The sequence below is a fragment of the Rosa chinensis genome, chromosome 4, assembly GCF_002994745.2.
Source record: "Rosa chinensis cultivar Old Blush chromosome 4, RchiOBHm-V2, whole genome shotgun sequence".
Classification (NCBI taxonomy): Eukaryota; Viridiplantae; Streptophyta; class Magnoliopsida; order Rosales; family Rosaceae; genus Rosa; species Rosa chinensis.
In genome coordinates this window covers 51,194,719-51,214,798 of record NC_037091.1, presented here as the reverse complement: position 1 = coordinate 51,214,798, position 20,080 = coordinate 51,194,719, and the positions used below count along the sequence as shown (strand labels likewise).

The window sequence follows — 20,080 nt, the reverse complement described above, 5'->3', positions numbered from 1 at the left end:
TCTTTGTAAAACGAGCGAGAGGCTTTAAAAGCAACCAATGAGAATTTTGGTTGGGCCTAAGCGTCTGAAACGCTATTTGAAGCAAAGTTGGTGATTGCAGCATCACCTAGGGCGCCATCACCATGATGGACGCCATACACGGTGTCATGGATAGGGACTGTGCCGGCCCTAGGCTGGTGGTGGACGAAGGCGGCAACAGAGACAGCGGCGGCGGTCACACTTAGTCCAAGAATCAACTTTTGATTCATGCTTCCTTTCGCTCGAGAGAATGGATGTCCGTGCGAAGTCTTTAGTAGACGGATCATCATATCAGGACCACGATGACCTATCCTGTCTTGACAAAGCCAATATGTGTCTAAATCAAAGAGATTTTTGTTTATGACTTTATTGGATTTAATAGCTCGAATAGTGACATAGAGTCCACTAGAGAGACACATAAACTTCTCTAAGATGTGCATTTGTCCACAATCATTAGAGGTATTGCAAAGGAACTCATTTCCATTCTCCACATGCATTTTCGCATGGAATTCGTTGGCTATTCATAAGTGTTATTTGCCCTAGGAGCATAGAGTTTTTGTGACAGTAATTAATGTGTCATTTGGCAAGGGGAACTTGGGCTATTCCACGTCCTTGAATTAATACTGATGGCCCAGCCATCGTAGTCACAAAGTAATATGCTCAGAATCAAAATGAAGTCATAATGAAAAGAACTCGAGATTTTATTCATAAGCCAACGGAGTACATCATTGTCTCTTAACCAGTAGGAGAATCTAATCCAAATGCTAGCTAATGCAAAACAAAGGTAGTCGTTTGACTTCTTTCGGTAACTCTAAAATAAATATGACCAGGTGAGTAGACAGATGTCGGTGGAGCAAAGCTCGCTTAAGTACCATTTATCTCTAAACCTTCCTAGACATCACATTCATTTTGGATGAGCTTATGTGAAGAAAAATTAAACCAATGGCATTTACTACAAAGTATATGGCAATTGCCTAATACATCTCATTTTTGGACCGAGTTGCTGACGTGGCAGATCCGCTGACGTGGCTACTGACTTGTAGCCTTGGTGGGGCTGCCGGCAGTGGGTCTGCGTTAGTGGGCGGCTTGGGCTGCCTCCTCCTCCTCTCTTTTTTTTTCTTCTTCTGCCGGATGTTCTCGTTGCCGGTTCAGATCTTTCAGACTAGTTTTTGGGCTATTTCTTCCGGTTCCTGAATTTTTGGTCTGAGGGGCTTCTCCTGGAAAAGTTTGGTAGAAATTGGAGGTCCGGAAGATGGTGAACAGGTGGAATATTTGTTGCGGGGTGTATGGAGCTTCCAGTGGCCGGTTAAATAGGTTTCCGACTAGTTCTGGTGGTTCTAATGCCAGTTCTGGAATCCTGGGGTCGAGGGCTTTAAGTTGTGTGGCGGAGGTAGAAAAGGGTTCAAGGTTTTGTATTTGGCTTCATGCTGATAACGTGTTTTAGGGAAACGATATTTGAGAGAGAATTGCTGTGTATTTCTTGTTGATAATAAGGGTCACTTTATATAGAGGATTACAATGCATAGAATCTGAATCGTACAAGGAAAGATAATCATATAATGAATAGATATCTCTAAGTTATTCTCCGAGATTCTCTCTAATTAAAACTCTATTACCACTAGGTCAAGTAACCTAGAGTTTGAGTTAGACACAATTCGGATTGACTTAAACAATCAATATATATATATATATATATATATATATATATATAGAGCAAATTGAGTTAGAAAAAATAAAAATTTTTTAAATTAAAATCTATGTAAAACTTCAAGACTTATTTGGTCGTGGTCAATTCTAAGTTATATTCAAATAGTAATGGTGGCCCAAAAGGGATTTAGTGCAAATTCAAAGCAACCGAAACGGGCAACATCAAAGGCACGCATCCTTACATAGTTTTGATGTGTTAAGGTGAAGGAAATGAGGATTTCGATTGCTAATTTTGTGACAGCAGTAAATATTAAGGGTGAATGATTTAGATGTTTCACTATGACTTTGAATTGACAAAGTAGTTGATATGCAGGTTACAAAGCTTCGTTCTTCTTTGATATGGTAACAACACTATTATTATTACGTGTAATTATTCTATGGTTATGGATTACCGCGTGGTATTGTCATGTGATGGTCCGAACCAATATATAATATTACTAGAATTTGGTTAAGACCTTGTAGGGGGTGGAAAAAAATTAAATTAAGAGACCAATAAGAAATAAATACAAGTTATATGGATCAATAACATCAACCCATACTATTACATGTACCATAATTCGGGACCATATTGTAATTTTCCCATTATTACATGTTTCTCATCGACAAAATGGTGATCTGAAAAAAACCACCGTGGATCAAAGCAAAATAAATCAATCTGCACTCTATCTCTTTAACTTTCTTAATCCACCAACACTTAGTATTGTTTGATGTCACAAACCCTTTTTTTTTTTTAAGGGAAGGACGACCAACTGTATTAACCAATCAATTGGTACAATGAGAAGCTACAAAGCTTCTAATATCAGGAGGGACATTCCCACTCTATGGCACAAACCCATTAACTAAACATCATCTGTTAGTAATTTTTCATATAACATGCAAATACTTTACCGTCCATGATGTTTTTTCTTAAAATATTTTTGTACTTTGTAATTCTCAAGATGACTCATTAAATTTCCTGTAATTTTGAACCTAAAGTGTTATACGTAATTTCTTATGTTTTTTATTTTATTTTTCCATATTTTACACATATTGAATAAAACTTAATATAAATTAAATATTAATTTATTAAACCTAACTAACTAATTAATTAATTAAAAATACTTTTCCGAAATTTTCAACAAACTATTATATGCAATTGTCTGAATAATTTTCTTCATATTATACACCCTTCCGAAATCTTCTTCTTGAGTGCTTCTGCTTCTTCAAGTTTTCTCTCCTCCATTTCCTTTAGGATCCTATGATGTTCACTGGCAACCCGCTTAAGGCACTTCAGTTATTTTCTGTAGCTCGAGTCTCTTCAACTCTTCCTCACGGTCCTTAGAAATTAAAAAAAAAAATTCAAAGTCAGTCCAAGTCCTGAACGTTTTATTATTGAAATTATAAACTGGAATAATTTGTACATTATAAAATATAAATTCCAAACAACCAACTCATGGTAGAAGTCCAAGCCATGAGCCTGAGAAGCTTCTTTTCGTCCTCCCCGCCGTCTTCTCCATCGGTCCACGCGACTATGTGGAGGCCCTCCAGAACTACACCAAGCTCATTTCCAACCACGACAAGAACTCCAACCACGTCAAGGAGCGCGTCCAGGGCAGACACGTGTGCTCACAGCCTCGATGACAATGGAGGAGGTCTTCAAAGGGACCAAAGAGTTCAAGAAGGAGGTGTTTGAGAAGGTTCAGCTGGAGTTGGATCAGTTCGGGCTTTTGACAGCAATGCCAATGTTAAACAATTGGTGGACGTTAGGGGACATGAGTATTTTGGTTACTTGGGACAGAAGATTCAGATGGAGGCTGCCAACCAGGCCAAGGTTGACATGGCCGAGGCCAAAATGAAGGGAGAGGTTGGCTCTAAGCTGAGGGAGGGGCAGACATTGCAAAACGGAGGCAAGATCGACTCCCAGACGAAGATCATTTTGACTCAGAGGCAAGGGGAGGGAAAGAAGGAGGAGATTAAGGTGAAAACGGAGGTCAAGGTTTATAAGAATCAGAGAGAAGCTGAGGTGGCTAAAGCGAATGCTGAGTTGGCAATGAAGAAGGCAGGGTGAGCTAAGAAGGCGCAGGTGGCCGAGGTTGAGGCGGAGAAGGCGGTGGCGATGAAGGATGTCGAGTTGCAGAAGGAGGTGGAGATCAGGATGAATGCATTGAGTCATTGACTATGACTGAGAAGCTCAAGGCTGACTTCTTGAGCAAGGGTACTGTCGAATATGAAACCAAGGTAACCTTATATGGATTTGTCTTTGGTACATTCATATATCAATACACTAAGTAGACTACGTACTGCGGTAAGGATTAGGTCTATCTTGATGTACTAACAGGTGAATGTACCGTAAAGTTAATTTTCAACCTTATATTTGTTCATTTATTGAATCATTTTAATTAACTTCTTATTTTATTTAAATTTTAACCCAACACTAGCTGGCATTTGTTTTGATCATCGATATATATATATTCACAGAGGTACAAGAGGCAAATTGGGGCTTGTACAAGACTACAAGCAACAAAAAGAGGCGGAAGCAATTCTTTACCGGAGGGAGAAAGAAGCGCACGCCCAAAAAGCAATGGCAGAGGCAAAATTCTATGTATGCATCTAAACAAGAAGCTGATGGAGAATTCTATGCCAAGAAGAAAGAGGCTGAGGGACTAATTGCTCTTGGACAAGCCCAGGGTGTGTACCTGCGCACTCTTTTGGACTCATTAATTGGGAGGCAACTATGCAGCCTTGAGGGACTTCTTGATGATCAATGGTGGGATGTTTCAAGAAATTGCTAAGATTAATGCCGAGGCTGTGAGAGGGCTTGTGCCGACTGCCGAAGATTAGTATCTGGACTAATGGCGTGGAGGGCGTGGATGGTGGTGGCAACAATGAAAAGGCAGCTGTAAAGGAGGTTACTGGAGTTTCCAAGATGTTACCGCCGTTGTTCAAGACAGTGCATGAACAAACTGGAGTGCTGCCTCCCAGTTGGATGGGTACTTTGCTTGATAAATCTCCGTTAGGCAGCTGCTCTAGCGACTTGACTTCAAATTGAAATGTGCACATGCATAGTCCCAGTGTCGTCTTTCTCATTTTTGTGTGCTAAATTGGTTTGTCGTTATCATTAATTTTTTTTTTTAGAAACGTGTCGTTATCATTAATTTGTACTGTCAAGTATTGGAACTTTTGGCGGTTTATTTCTAATATTGGTTCTATGTAGTGAACAGATTAATTCGAAATTGTCGTCTGACAAAAGTTATGCCCCTTATTTATATATTTATTTTGTTCATTTAATTTCAGTTTCTGCTTGAGTATGGTAAAAAAAATTGATACATTTAATTTCATAAGTCAAAAACCTTATGAACGCTAGCTGCATGATTCGGGCTATGTCCTTATGCTTTATATTTGCCAAACCTCACGATTGCAATTTGACATTATAATAGATTTTTTTTATTTTTTATTTTTTTTTAAGAAGATCGTCTAGAATCTAGAGTATATGATTGTGATTGTTTTTGTAATAGAAACACTAAAATCTATTTGTTTGTTGAGAGAGGTATAAAAATCTGCATGAAGTTATATGCGAAAGGTTTAGCCTGTACTGAGAATTACCCATCTGGCCGGATTTGTTCTTCAGTTGAGAGGAATTTCATCTAGTTGTGCAAGGTTCTTTTTCGTGCATGTTGATTAAGAATGAATTCAATCAAACTTGTTTCCCTTGGATTTCTCTACATGAGCTTAATTAGTTAATTTGGTCCTAGTTTTAATGGCTCAAGAAATTTGCAGCGAGAGGGAAAACAAACCGCGTAAAACACAATATTCTAATGAGATTCGGAAATGGAATTCTAGTGTTACACTAATTAGAGGTGGAACAAAACACCCTAATTAGTCTTTAATTTCGATTAGGTTCTTTCTAAATTAAGATTATGTACTTCTGGTGCAATTTGAATTAATGCAGTCATTTTCTTTTCTCGTAATTTAAGCAGCATTCTAATTACTACATAGAGAAGAGAAAGGAAACAGAATCCATCAAGGACACGAAGACGTTCTTCATACAGTAGTACCTGTATATAACTATATATAGCCAGGCTCAAAGTTCAATATGACTCATAATCTCAAACTTTTGTTTTTGTATTGCTAAACAATCAAGTACAGACATCATGTGTTTCCCATGCTGGTACAAAGTGGTCGACGCTTCCGAGTATCTGGTGATCACCGGTGCATGGATCGATGACTTGAAGGTGAAAAAGAAGGCATGGATCCTCCCCGGCCAGACCTACACCATCATCGACCTCTCTCCGGTCAACTACACCTTCAATGTCCAGGCCATGAGCGCCGAGAAGCTTCCATTCATGCTCCCTGCCGTCTTCACAATCGGCCCCCGCATCGACGACATGGACTCCGTCAAGAAGTACGCCAAGCTGCTCTCAAACCACGACAAGAACTCCAACCACGTGAAGGAGCTGGTCCAGGGCGTCATTGAGGGAGAGACTCGTGTGCTCGCGGCCTCGATGACGATGGAGGAGGTGTTCAAGGGGACCAAAGAGTTTAAGAAGGAGGTTTGGGACAAGGTTCAGCTGGAGCTCAACCAGTTCGGGCTTATAATATACAATGCGAATGTCAAACAGTTGGTGGACGTTCAAGGATATGAGTATTTCAGTTACTTGGGGCAGAAGACTCAGATGGAGGCGGCCAACCAGGCCAAGGTTGACGTGGCGGAGGCCAGGATGAAGGGGGAGGTTGGCGCTAAGTTAAGGGAGGGGCAGACCCTGCAGAACGCTGCCAAGATCAATGCAGAGACGAAGATCATATCGACTCAGAGGGAAGGAGAGGGTAAGAAGGAGGAGATTAGGGTGAAGACGGAGGTCAAGGTTTATGGGAATCAGAAGGAAGCTGAGGTGGCTCAGGCCAATGCTGAGCTGGCAATGAAGAAGGCCGGATGGACCAAGGAGGCGCAAGTGGCGGAGGTGGAGTCGACCAAGGCTGTGGCATTGAGGGAAGCCGAGTTGCAGAAGAAGGTGGAGACGATGAATGCCCAGACTACGACCGAAAAGCTCAAGGCTGAGCTCTTGAGCAAGGCCAGCGTTGAGGCTGAAACGAAGGCGCGGGAGGCAGAATGGAATCTCTACCAGAAGCAGAAGGCAGCGGATGCTATTCTTTACCAAAAGAAGAAAGAGGCTGAGGCTACGGAAACAGCTGCTCAAGCACAGTTGTTTGCTCGTCAAAAGGCCGCTGACGGAGAATTCTATGCAAAGAAGAAAGAGGCCGACGGACTGGTGGCACTCGGACAAGCCCATGGCGCTTATCTGCACACTCTACTGGAGGCAAACGGAGGCGACTATCAAGCTGCGAGAGACTACATGATGATCAATGGTGGGATGTTTTCAGCGATTGCTAGGATTAATGCTGACGCTGTGAAAGGACTTCAGCCTAGGATTAGCATCTGGACTAATGGGGGAGAGGCTGCAGACGGTGGTGCTGGTGCTGGCAATGCGGCTATGAAGGAGATTGCCGGCCTTTATAAGACTCTGCCACCATTGTTACAGACGGTTCAAGACCAAACTGGAATGCAGCCTCCCAGTTGGATGGGAACTTTTTCAGTCGAAGATTCTCAGCGTAGGAATTGAAGCTCGAAAATGGGGTTGATTAAGAAGGCATTACCGCATTAGTGGGGAGCTAATTTTGTCAGCATCCAAGTTTTTTTATTTTTTGTTTTATATTTGGTCTTTTTTTAGTTTTTAAGTGATCAGTTGGTAACTCAGTATCAGATGTAAGACACCTTAAAACTTATTTGTTCTTTATAAAACTAGTTTTTTTTTTTTTTGGCCAATTTATGAAGCTAGTTATATTATTTATTTTACTTCCTTTTGTGCCTATAAAGGACTAATTTATTTTCGTGGAAGAAAATTGATATGGTGCAGTTGTGCACTTTAAAGTTTAAACTGTTCATTCAGAGTCTCAAAGAGGCCAAAGAAAAAAATTAATAAAACAAAAACAAAACAAAAGACTGCTGCATTCATGATGCTGGATCAGTTTGTGCTTGAATACAAGGATTTACAATAATTTACATCGTCTCAATTCAAGTAGCGCCTGCAATTCTTTGAGTTACAAAAACATGGAATCTTCTTACCTTCATCCTCATGGTTAAAATGGTAGTCATATGTTATCTCTTCTCCCGGGAAAATGTCCCTCTCTGCAAGAAATACAACCTGCCAATTGGGAAAACTAGTAAGGCATTACTAACTACAGAATGCGAATTCTGAATGTTGCAAATTGTACCCTTTTCATATGGACAAACAATGCTTCGAAAGAGAACAAAAAATTACCTTCTTTTCATTACTTTGGCAACGCAATTTGGCTGGTGAGGTACATCAACAACAGGACAAAGTGAGACTAAGACTGGTTTTTCTTTGAGAGAAAAAAGAAAAAGGAATCAAGAAACAAGCTTAGGAATAGTTAGGATTTAAAAAAGAAGCTGGAATCCAAGAAAACCAGCAACTGGTTTAGTGAAAGTTTAGATTTGGCATAAACATACAGCTAAAAGCCTTATAGTCTCATAAAGCATATCCAACTCCAATTAAAGACCAGAGAATTACCGAGCAGGAATGGTTAACAAATCGAGCAATCCCTCCTTTGCATGTAGCATCAATGATGTGCTCTTTGTCTATCCTGAAAATGTAGCATGCGCTCTTGTACTGAAGCTTTTTTCCAGATTGATATTCATTTTCCCTTTTATCAGCAACATGTTGCCCCACAATCTCTCCCAACATACTCAACAACCTACAAAAGCCCAAGGATACATCAGTTTTAAAATAATAGAAAAGTACTAGATGAACCGCCCGCGCTTTGCCTCGGGATTAAAGCAGGTTACTTGAAATTCTTCACCAGAATCAATAAGATCACATCAAACTTGGTTTGGGGATTTCAGCAAAAGGAATTGGTCTTTGGTTTTGTGTGCTTGGTATGCATTGTGGATTTTTTATATTACAGATTAACACAACCCATAGAAAGAATGAAAGAAAGAAAATAATGAGCCGACCACTTCTCTTATTTAGTACTTGCAGTCACAACAGTGAAATTAGTCTGTTGCTCTAAATATTCACCTGCAAACACACATAATTTCAAGTATTAATATGGCTGACATTATGAACAACATATCAATGAGAACATGAACAAATTTTCCCAAGATCCTCAAACAATATTTAGTACATCCATATCTATAGCTTATAGAAACTGAACCTGCTGATCACATTTTCCTAGAAAATGATTACTAAGAAAGTAGATCAGCAAACTAAGCCATCAAAGCATTGGAACAATCACAATTTCAAATCAGAAAAAGACGAATTCTAAGACAACAAACATATATCAATTTGCTGGTTAAAAACAAAGTACAATGACATAGGAAGAAAAAAAAAAGACTGAAAATAAGAGAACAAACAAACCAAAACGAAGCACAGGAGCTGACTCAATAACCTCTTATCTTAAATTGGATTGGGTTTTTAAATGTTTGTTATGATATGAGAGACTGCTTTAGGTTAATGTAGATAATAGAAACGGTTTTATCAACTCAATATGGATATCAAAACCTGGAATTTAAAGAATTACATGTATATGCATTTACATGTTAAATTCTATTATAAAGTCTTCAATTCCAGAACAACCAACAATCTAAGAGATTCTAATAAATGCCCCATCGATAAAACATACAGTTAAATTGAGAAGTAATGGATTATCAGATTTCTAACCTTTCACCATTTCGTACAAAAAAAAAATTAATGAACGAAATTAACTTTAGAAAAAAATTCATGAAACCGACATTAATTGTTTATTATTTTTTTACCCATTAGTTAAGAATTGTAAAGGGACTTTGGAAGCTAAATATACCGAATAACACAGAGAGATGTGAAAGGTAAATAAGAATCTAACATACCTAACTGAAAATAAGAAACTGAGATACTAGGGCTTGTCCGGTAACGTTTTTAAAAATGATTTTTCAAAAACCGATTTTGAAAATAAAAACAAGAAAACAAGATTGGATTTTTGAGATCCGAAAATATGTCCGGTAGCTTATTCCGAAAACAATTTTCAAAAACAAGAGAAGATTGCGACTAGAGATGAGAGAGAGACTTGAGCAGAAGATAGCGACGTGAGAATATGGAAGAAGAGAGCACATTCTTTTTTTTCTTTGTTTTGGAAAATATATCACCGTGTTTTCTAAAATATGAGAATGAAAAGGTGAAAACGTCTATTTGTCGTTTTCCTGTTTTACGAGTAAAATAAAAAATTATTTTCTACATTTTTGAAAACAGACCAACGAACGCATTTTCATTTTATAAAATGAAAAAGATGACTTGAAAACATTACCGAACGCCACCTTAAAAGCTCAAAACAAAGCAACAACAGCAAAAAACAGAAGCCTTTTTCTTTTTAAGAGATCTGAAAAAGAGAAAGAAAACAACAATGTCATTCACAACATATTTATTCAGACTCAAAGGGAGAAATGGTATTATTTTTCGATGAGTTATATTTTTGAAAGTATCTTTAAGCATAGGAACTTGCTGGCATTTGAACAAAGTAACAGCAGCAAAAAACATATCATTCTCCAAGCAATGAGTGAGCATAAAAAGCTCGAAGTTCTTAAAAATGAGATGGTCAGGTAATTGCCTAAAAAGTAGCGTATCAATTACCTAGGTCTAGGGGTCATCATTTGGCCTGTGGGCCTAAAAGCCAATGGGCCGGCCCGCCCGGCCCAGTGGGCAAAAGTCCGGCCCGGCCCGCAGCAAAGCTCATCTCGGCCCTGCCCATTGGGCACGAGGCAGGGCTAGGGCAGAGGGTTCAAAGCCCAGGCCCGGCCCGTTATATGCCCATTAAAGCCTGCCCGGCCCGGCCTTATAAGCCCTCCCGAAAGCCCATTCAATTTTTGTATTAATATATTTTTATGTAGTTATATTGAACTAATTATTGCATTAGGCCATATGTTTTTTTAATTTTGTATTTTATTTTGTTCAATCATTAACATATCATCATTTTTTCATAGCTTTTTGTATTTTTTTAACAAAATAATATGACATATAAATATAATGGGCTCGGCCCTGCCCACCCAAAAAAGCCCGGCCCGGCCAAGCCCTAAAATGCCCGTAAGGCCCTGGGCCCATGGGCGACCCTGGGCCTTGATTTTTAAGAGAAGCCAGGCCCGACCCGGCCCGAAAAATTAAAAAAAAATGTTTTGGCCCTGCCCGGCCCGGCCCGAGCCCATTAATTTTGGGCAGGGCCGGCCCTGCCTTGCCCATTGACGACCCCTACCTAGGTCTCTATACATACTATGAAATTGCCTGCATTCTTTTGCCGTTTGTTGAATTCATATTTTGAACTTTGGTTCTCTTGATCTTTCATAATATTTACAGTGACTGAACTGTTGTTAGAGATAAGTAGTAACTCTTAAGATCTGAAGTGTTGAATCCTCCATTCTTATAAAAGATGAACATCCAAATCATACAGAAGAAGAAGAAAAATAGAAATAATTCGTATATGTACCATGTTTATATTCTTCTACTGGTATAAGAGAAAGTAAATTAATATTTTGGTAACCATTAATTTTAATACTTTCAGATGAGCATAAGAAGATTTTAGCCTGCATTAAAAAAAGAGAAGAAAATCTCTCTGAACTTTGTAGTATAGACTGGCATGAGGTTAGAGAAGAATAAAAAATCAAACAGCATACAATGCCAAAACAACATCCACTTAAGTGCCATTTTTAACCATGACAATTTAGAAGGACTACTTGTTTTCTCAAAAATGCATTATTGTGCTTATTTGCTTTTGCATGTTTCACTGGACTTGCAACAAATAGTGATTTTTTTCAAAGTATGCAAACTAAAGAAGGGAGAAAAAGTATTTGTCCCTGTAACTTCTGATATGTTAGGAATTTGGTGGGATAATTTGCTAAGGTTTTCGGTTCCTATGTTGGTAGATGGGCAGGAAGGAAAGCACTACCTCAATTGAATTTAAACCCGTTACAGGTAGCAATGCATTCAAGGACAAAGAAGAACCTGATTTAAAGTCAGCTCTCCAAAGGTAAATCCTAACTTTCATACTCATCAAGGGCATTTATGCTATGAATCTCAACAAAATTGGGCCATAATTCAAACAAAAAAATAAGACTACATTTTTAAATAAGCTGCTTCAGAATCACCAGATTACTATTAGGATGCTCAGGCTCATTCAGAAAAGAGCATACAACCCCAGCTTGTTCACACTTTTAACTTTCTTAAAAAGTTTGTGTTCACTTCTGGTTTTGTCCAAATAAATCAGCAATAAATGCAAATAAATATCATATGATCATGTCATACATACCACACATATCTGCAGGACGCTGTTTCATATCTTATTTCTGAAGGCAACTTCCCTGAAAGCTTGACCTGCTTGGAATAACTAGAGTAAAGAAAGATGGAATCCAAAATGGCAAAGGGTCAGGATTTGTGATGGTATTTTTCAAGACAACAGGACTCTAGCATATTAGACTAACTTGATTAACTAATTAACATTACAGGAACAATCTTTTGACCTTTTTCTTCATTTTATGAGCTGGTATTGTTGAATCCTTGTAGAATTAGAACATTTGTTCTTGGTTTTGGTAGCAACAGACCATCCTACTGTTAGATTTTGATTCTCATCATTCGTTTACATGATTCAGTAATACATGCCTATTAAGAACTAACATGCTAAATTCTCAACCTTTAAGTTAAATCAGTAGTGAAAGTTTTGACCTTGATTTCTTGTTCCATGACTGATTCCTCTTCTGCTCCTTATAGCTTCCTGAAAACAAAACAACATGTACAGATTGAGTCATCAAACAGGTCCGAAACAAAAATCTAGATGGATATTGCAGCTTTGGCTCTGACTTTGAGGTGGGCATGGGTGACAGTATATGAAGAAGAGGCAGAGTTGTCAAATACTTCACCACTGCTCTTAGTGCCTTGTCTGCTTCTTCACAAACAAACATCTTGTATTGTGAGGCCTCCAGCAGCAATTGCAACACCTGCAAAAACCCATCATGCAATCCAAGCTGTTAATATGATGGTCAAAATTGAGAAGTAGTACAACACGATTGGATACACACCAATTGGTCAAATGCCTCAGGGGTGGTGGAGTTGAGCGAACTGTCACCATGTTGAGAATATATGTCATCCCAGATGGGAAAAATGGGACCTTGCCTATGGGTTTATAAGGGTTTGGGCTACTCCATCCATTGCCAATTGGTTTTGGATGTGAACCCCAAATTACTTTATCATGGTATCAGAGCGGGTTACCCACGTGTGTAGGCCTAATGGCCACACGGGCTCCACGTCACCCAAAGTTGTCCACGTGTATGGCTTGAAAATTCGCCACACGTGCGGGGGTGTGTTGAGAATATATGTCATCCCACATGGGAAAAATGGGACCTTGCCTATGGGTTTATAAGGGTTTGGGCCACTCCATCCATTGCCAATTGGTTTTGGATGTGAACCCCAAATTACTTTATCACACCAAAGGCATTGAAGATATCAGCTGAAGCCGGCCATGATTGAGGTCTTGATCAGAGCAATCCTTGGATTCTTCATTGACTTAACCAATACCACCATCACTTTCTCCCTACATAAAATCAGCATATACAAATCAACAAAACCATCAATCTCAAATAAAAAATAGAATAGGAGCCAAAGAAAGAAACATTCATAGAGTTGGAACCAAAACAGTAGAGTGAAACAGAGCAAAACGCCTAGCATTGTTTAGAGACTCGCACAGTAATACTCAGAATTAGGATGTCAAAATTGAAATATGCAAAAGCTGAAAACTTGTTTAAAGAACCTTAATTAGTAACGAATTTTAACTGAAATAAACTGGGCAACAATTCAACCAAAAAATGAGACTACTTGGAATTTGAAAACTGACTTGGATTGATCATGCAACAGCAAGAAGCCAAGATGATGATGTATGCTTTGTCTGAGCTAGCCTTTTTATGCACAGAAACTAAATCCCACTAAGTTTAGAGGCTTAAAAAACTGAGAAAGAATAGCCAGAGGAAATTAGACTAGCATGACATGGTAACCGCCGAAAAGGCACTACTTGCATAGTGTAGACAATACCTGGAATGATTAGTTTGCTAAATTCTTGTACAAATAGGCCACGATGCACTATCTATCTGCAAAAATTTTCCAACAGAAGGATTCAGAAAACAATTAACCTACTCTCAACTTCTTTTCTGAATTCGAATCCTCAACATCGTACATTGTGCAAAACATGCATAGTATTGAGTGAGTTAGAATTCAGAAAACAATAGAGATTACGGAGTTAACAACCTCCAATGATTCTTTAACCGCACAACTGAAACCAACTATTTTGGTAAACCAACTGGGGCTTCTCTGATCTCTATCTCTCCCCTCCTATCTCTATACACTCTCACTTGCTTTCAACCACCAAAACAGATGGATGGATGTGATAGTCTCTCTCCCTCTCTTTGCAGGTATGTTACATGTTTAACTACAGCAATTACAAATGTTCTAAATATTATATAAGTAACTAAAGTTTCTTCTACAGTTCCAAGATCTGGTCTGTAAACCAGATATGTAGATATTGCAAAAACAAAAATAGATATGCTAACCAAAGTAGGTTTTTATATACATATTGCAAAAAATGGTTTGGGCTTAGCGAAAGGGTTCTGTGTGTGTAGTTAGAACCAACTATTTTACATTAACTCCTCTGATGTGTCTTCAGTTGATTCTGTCATGTCTGCTGCATCTTTCTCATTTGAGCAGTTGTCATTCACTGGAAGTAAGAAATAATCATATTAACATGGAAGTGGAGTGAAAGATTGAATGCATATGCAAATTGCTAATTTGAAATCTGAGATTGACATGTAAGAATCAATGCGGTGAAAGCTTATGAAAGACAGACATAAGGACAACCATATTTAAAACACAAGTAATGTATGTTTGTAAGAGAATTTGGACCTCTATATTTCTTTTTAGCTAGCTAAAGCTAATCATCGAAGTTTCATGATGATACAACTCTTCACCTTTCCCTGCCTGAGCCTGAGGATGAACAATAGAATGTTATATAAAAATTAATTATCGATCACTTTCAACAACCACAGAAGATATGCAAAGCAATCACATTTAGTAAGAAGCAAACCTCAATTTAGCTCTGCTTGTCAGAGGACCGCAGAATGCCCTTTTCCAAGGAGACAATCCAACAGCTGTCAGCTGCGCCATGTATGGTCAGAATTGTTAATACATAGAAAAGAGAAAACCCTACATTAGAGTTCATCCATGGTGGAATGATATTATAACAATCAAAGGTATACTAAACATATTACCTTATTGAAAGGGTATGCTATGGGGGGAAAAAACACCAAAAGTAATCCTACCAAGTATGATCCTCTGCATCTGGTCCATATTAGGAACATACAGCTTAAGGAACGATCTAAGAGAAAAGATACATATGGAAGATAAGATAATAGTAGTGCATATAAAGCATTTAACCATGGTCCTCACCTAGTAACAAAAAGAGTTCCACAGCATCACAAAAAGCATAACAAAAAGAGTTATTGTTTCTCTGAATAAGAGGCTAGCTAGGTAAGATCTTCAGTGTCAAGATTAAACTAATGTACGTATTTGTGCAAGTCTCATCTGATGGGGCTGCTACATCTTCAATGCTGACACTGGAGGTCATATTCAAAGCATTGACACATCAATTATAGGACCAATTATAATCAGTTAAAAAAGCTAATTATGAAATATAATCAGTGAGCAAGGAGCAAAAAGGATAACATTGTTCCAGCAAACAAAGTGAGGGGACCATAATTTCATGTGTCTAATCTTTGTTAACGAATCATGCATATCTGTTACTACTTGGAACTATAGTGGATAGGCTATATTGATCTATACAGAGATGGTTAAGAAGTGCATCGATTTGGAATTAACTCAAACATCACCAATTGCAGCATAAATAAGAATGTCAAATTAGGATAAAAGATAAATGATTTAATTCGCCAATAAAAAATGCCACGCTGTCACTCCTTCAAATTTCAAAATAGTAATTGCTGCTATAGGTCCATATGGACAGCATATGCAAAACCTAGAAAGGGCATAACCAATAGCTAAGCTATTTGCCCTATGCCAACCTCTCTGCTAGACATCCAGTAGCCCAAAACTCTGACTCTGCCTTTGTCAGCAAGTCTACCTTGATTAGTTTATAAGATGTTAGAGTCTCTCCTGCATATGTAGGCGCTCTCCATTACCAAATTAAAAGACTCAAGATTGTACTGCAACTTATAATAGCTTGTTTGCAATGACAAATATCCAAATTCAACATCTTTTGCTATGGCTCTCTCTACACAAACCATTATCATGACCTCAAGATGTTTGTAAAAGAGTAATCAAAGAGGTCCATTCATGTTTTCAATTTATTTTTTTTAAAGGAATGTTTTAGATTTCTTATATCAATTAACAATGCATAAATTGAGAACTATAGAAAATTAAACCACAGAAGTTAAGGGCTAAATCACTTGAAGGAGAAGCAACAGTAATAAATGAAATCTGCACCAAAATTTAACCAAAAAAAAAAATTGCACAGAAAAGCAACAACATAAATGAATTGAAAAAAAAAAGTGCAGAATCAAACTATATGCTCATTCCTTCATTCTTCGTTCATGTATTTCCTTCTGTTGGTCTCAGTATCTTAAGTAAAAATACTTAAAATAGGCAGTTCCAGTATGTACAGAGTGATACAGATTATTATCTCTGACTTGTTCAACTTAATTGGTGTGTTCATGAACTTATTTTAATTCAATTTGTAATTCTGTACAACCCTGGAATGATGTAGACTGTAGAATAAGGAAAGCAGATATAATGGAAAAGGCTTGCAGATAAAATCCCAACATTCTATATGACCATGCACCAAATCCTTGCTCACACAGGGTTTCAAGTGCTCCATTTAACTCAACCTAAATAAAAGGAACAAATATAGTTTTATTTATACTTTCAATTCACCTGTTGACATATATAGGCTTAATATTCCTTCACCATAAGTTTGTCATCAATGTGTTTTGATTTCGAAATACCTTTCAGTAATAATGCTAAACAACCTACAGGTTCTTATTCCATGTAATAAACTAACAATTACGAAACAGAAGCAATATGCACTATATAATCCGAAACATCATACAATTGTACTACAGGACTGTTTAAATTTTAAGATATTAGGAAGATCAAGTGTCAATATATATGAGCATGCTTTCTGAGGACTTACCATCAAATAACAAATTGATGACAGTAACATATGTAGCTACTTCATAGCATGACTTTTCAAGGGAGCATCATATCCAATGCAAACTAATTGGGTGATCCGATCTCCCAAAACATGATGGATATGAAAGGAGGAGATAATAATGTAACCAAAAGGTGTTGTTGGCAGGGAAAATTTTGAAGCTGTGCGCCGAATCTCCCGTCAATTAAACCCACATTTAGAGGGAAATCCTTTGAAATAATATCAAATAGCTGAAGCTAATATAAAATCAACAAAGCAAAAGTACCAGCTGACCAGAAAACAACAGATATTATGGTCTAACCCAGAATTTAACACAACTTAAGACACCAAAACAAACACAGTTTGTTTCCGATACTTGATCCTCATTGAAAATACAAAACCTCCAGAATCAATAACAATCTCATCAACCCTTCCATCACCCAAACCCCTAATCAAAAACCCAGCAAATACCCCTTAAATCAAAGAAAGGTGCACTGTTGCTCTCCTCGACGAAGCTCAATCACATTATGCAGAGAACATGAGGCCCAGAACCAATTCTCTGCAACTCTCTCCCTTTCTTTCTGCGAACCATATAACACCTCTCTAAACTAAGAAAACACTCAACACACCTCTTGGAGCAACCTCAAAGTACCAAGCTTTTCAAGAGTGGGAACATGTCGAGACAGTTGTAGTTCTGGAACAGAAGAAGGTGAAGACAGCTTACCCCTAATTTTTGAAATTTTGGTCAAAAGATCTATAGGTAGCAGTTCATGTTCATGCTCATGCTCCAGGTGTTGGTAGAGATCTTGCACTTCCTGGCTTGCATAGCTCAAAACACCAGTCGAGACCAGTTCTGATAGAAGAGATGATCTTGAAAGCACGTCCTCTGTCTAGTTTGGGATCAATACTAAAGTAGATTAACCATCCTCGAGTTGCTTTCTTTCCCTTTTTTAAGTTCCAAATGAGAGGTAGCATTATAAAGGGCAACTGAAAGTGCAGCCAAGCAACAGATGATGCAATCAACTGCAAATCTGTCTGGCTTAAGTTCTTTTAAAGCTCTTCTTAACTGTGAACAGCTTGAGCAATGCGTAGGCGTGATTGAGGTGGCTATCAGAAACCCAAAAGAATTCTGCTAGCTTGGCATAGTAAACACTATCAATGCTTTAGGGGTTTTCTTAACCATGCACATCAATCTATGAATATCTTCAATACAAGGAAATGTTTCCTGCCACGGTTCAAGTTTAGTAGCTGTCTTCAGCTGGTGAAATCTTGTATCAAGATAGAGTTGTAAGCTCTCAGGTGAAGATAGGCCAGCCTGGTTTCTTTGATCTTTATTTTTGTTCAGATTGCCAATTGATTTCTGATGGTTCCACATAACCTGCGAAACTCTGTTGTTCGTTTTATTTCTTGCAGAACTGGAAGGCTCGATTTGCTGTCATCTGTAAATCAAGGATTTCAATAAGACTCCTATAGCAGATAGATCTCATATAAAAAGCATTCTCTACTATTCAAATAAAACATATTGTACACAAGAATAATCAAAGTAGACAACTATTCTATGAACTAGCCAAACAAATTCACACAATGGCATGTAAGTAATAGAACTCTGGATATCATTTGATAATTAATCTAGGAAATCTTGGAGAACACTTGCTGAGTTGTTTTTACTGCCAGATAAAGGAAAGTACTAAAACCTTGGAGAACACTTAGTAATCTAGACTCTAGACTTGGCCTAACCTAATCACCAAGTGTTATAAAAATTGATAGACGAATTTACATATTGAGGAGCAGAACGAGCAAAACAATGAGTCAAAAATTTGTTATGAAGAAGCATAGAGTAGTACAGCATAAAGAGCATCGAACTTTGAGTTGTTCCATAAGATGTCCAGCACTGTTCTGTGGGATTCCCACATAAATTTGAACCAAGGAGTAGCCACTTCGCGGTCCTCTCCCTAAAAATAGCTCAACATCATATCTTCGGGACTCTTATCTGCTTTGAGTTCATCAACATTAACTGCTTCTTCCGGAGTACCAACCTGGTCAGCTTTCTGAGTATATAGATTCATGAAGTGCTTGATGACCTCTTCCAAGGAGCTGACAGCCTGACATTTACTTGTTGACATATATTGCGGTACTTAATCAGACCATCCTTGGCAAAAATACCCTTGCGCAAAGCTCTACATATTTAAACATAAACCTTTCGATTGGTTTTTGCCATCCTGATCTAGGCCTCTTTGAGGTGATAACATTATGAAGAGACTGCAATGCCTCTTGCTTCTGCCCAACATTAATCAACTCTGCATCCATTCAAACATCACAACTGTCAATTCAAATTTCATAGCAGTAACAATAAAATTGAATAAATCCTCAGTTCAAAGACTGAAGGGAAAAAGTCTTAACAATCAAGGGTTTATGAAATTATTTTCACTGAAATTATGCTTCAAAGATTGAAATCTTGTAATTAGCGATAAAAACTTCTCTAAAACACCACAAAACTTGTGAGTTGTGATAATTACTACAGGCTAACAAATCATCAAAATCCAAATAAAAACAAACCATAAACTCTTACAAAGTAATCACACAAGCACAGAGAAAACATGCAAGTAATAATCAAATTCAAAACAATCTCAAATTCCGAAACAATCTCAATTTCCAAAATTTCAACAAACATGCAGAATCTACTATTTGACCTCATAGAGAGAATGTACCTTAATGTCACCAAATGTGATGCACTGGGAGATTTGTAGGGTTTTTTTGTTTTCTCTTGCTCTGCTTAAACTCAACTACAGCAAAAACTTTACCATTGATGGTTGGTATTATTTCGAGATGTTGTCTTGATGCTTATTGTAATATAGGGTTCAGGTTTTATGTCCCTTCCCCCTTGTATTCTGCAGTTTCATTAATCAAGCCTTAAAAACAGCCGCACCAGCCCCATTTAAAAAAGAAAAAGAAAACTCAACTACAGCAAAAACTTTACCATAAGGAAAGTGTGGCTCATATATTTTTGAAATGGGAAAGTGTACCTTATACAGGGATTTTCCCTCTTTAAGTCGGCGGGGCCTTTTCTCCTTGGACCCAAACGGAAATTTGAAATCCTATT

The 20,080-nt window shown here is 37.9% G+C and overlaps 1 pseudogene; it reads left to right on the top strand.

Moving 5' to 3' along the window:
- The first annotated feature begins 1,270 nt into the window (after positions 1 to 1,270).
- LOC112199502 lies at positions 1,271 to 7,349 on the top strand (annotated as a pseudogene).
- Positions 7,350 to 20,080: the final 12,731 nt, after the last annotated feature.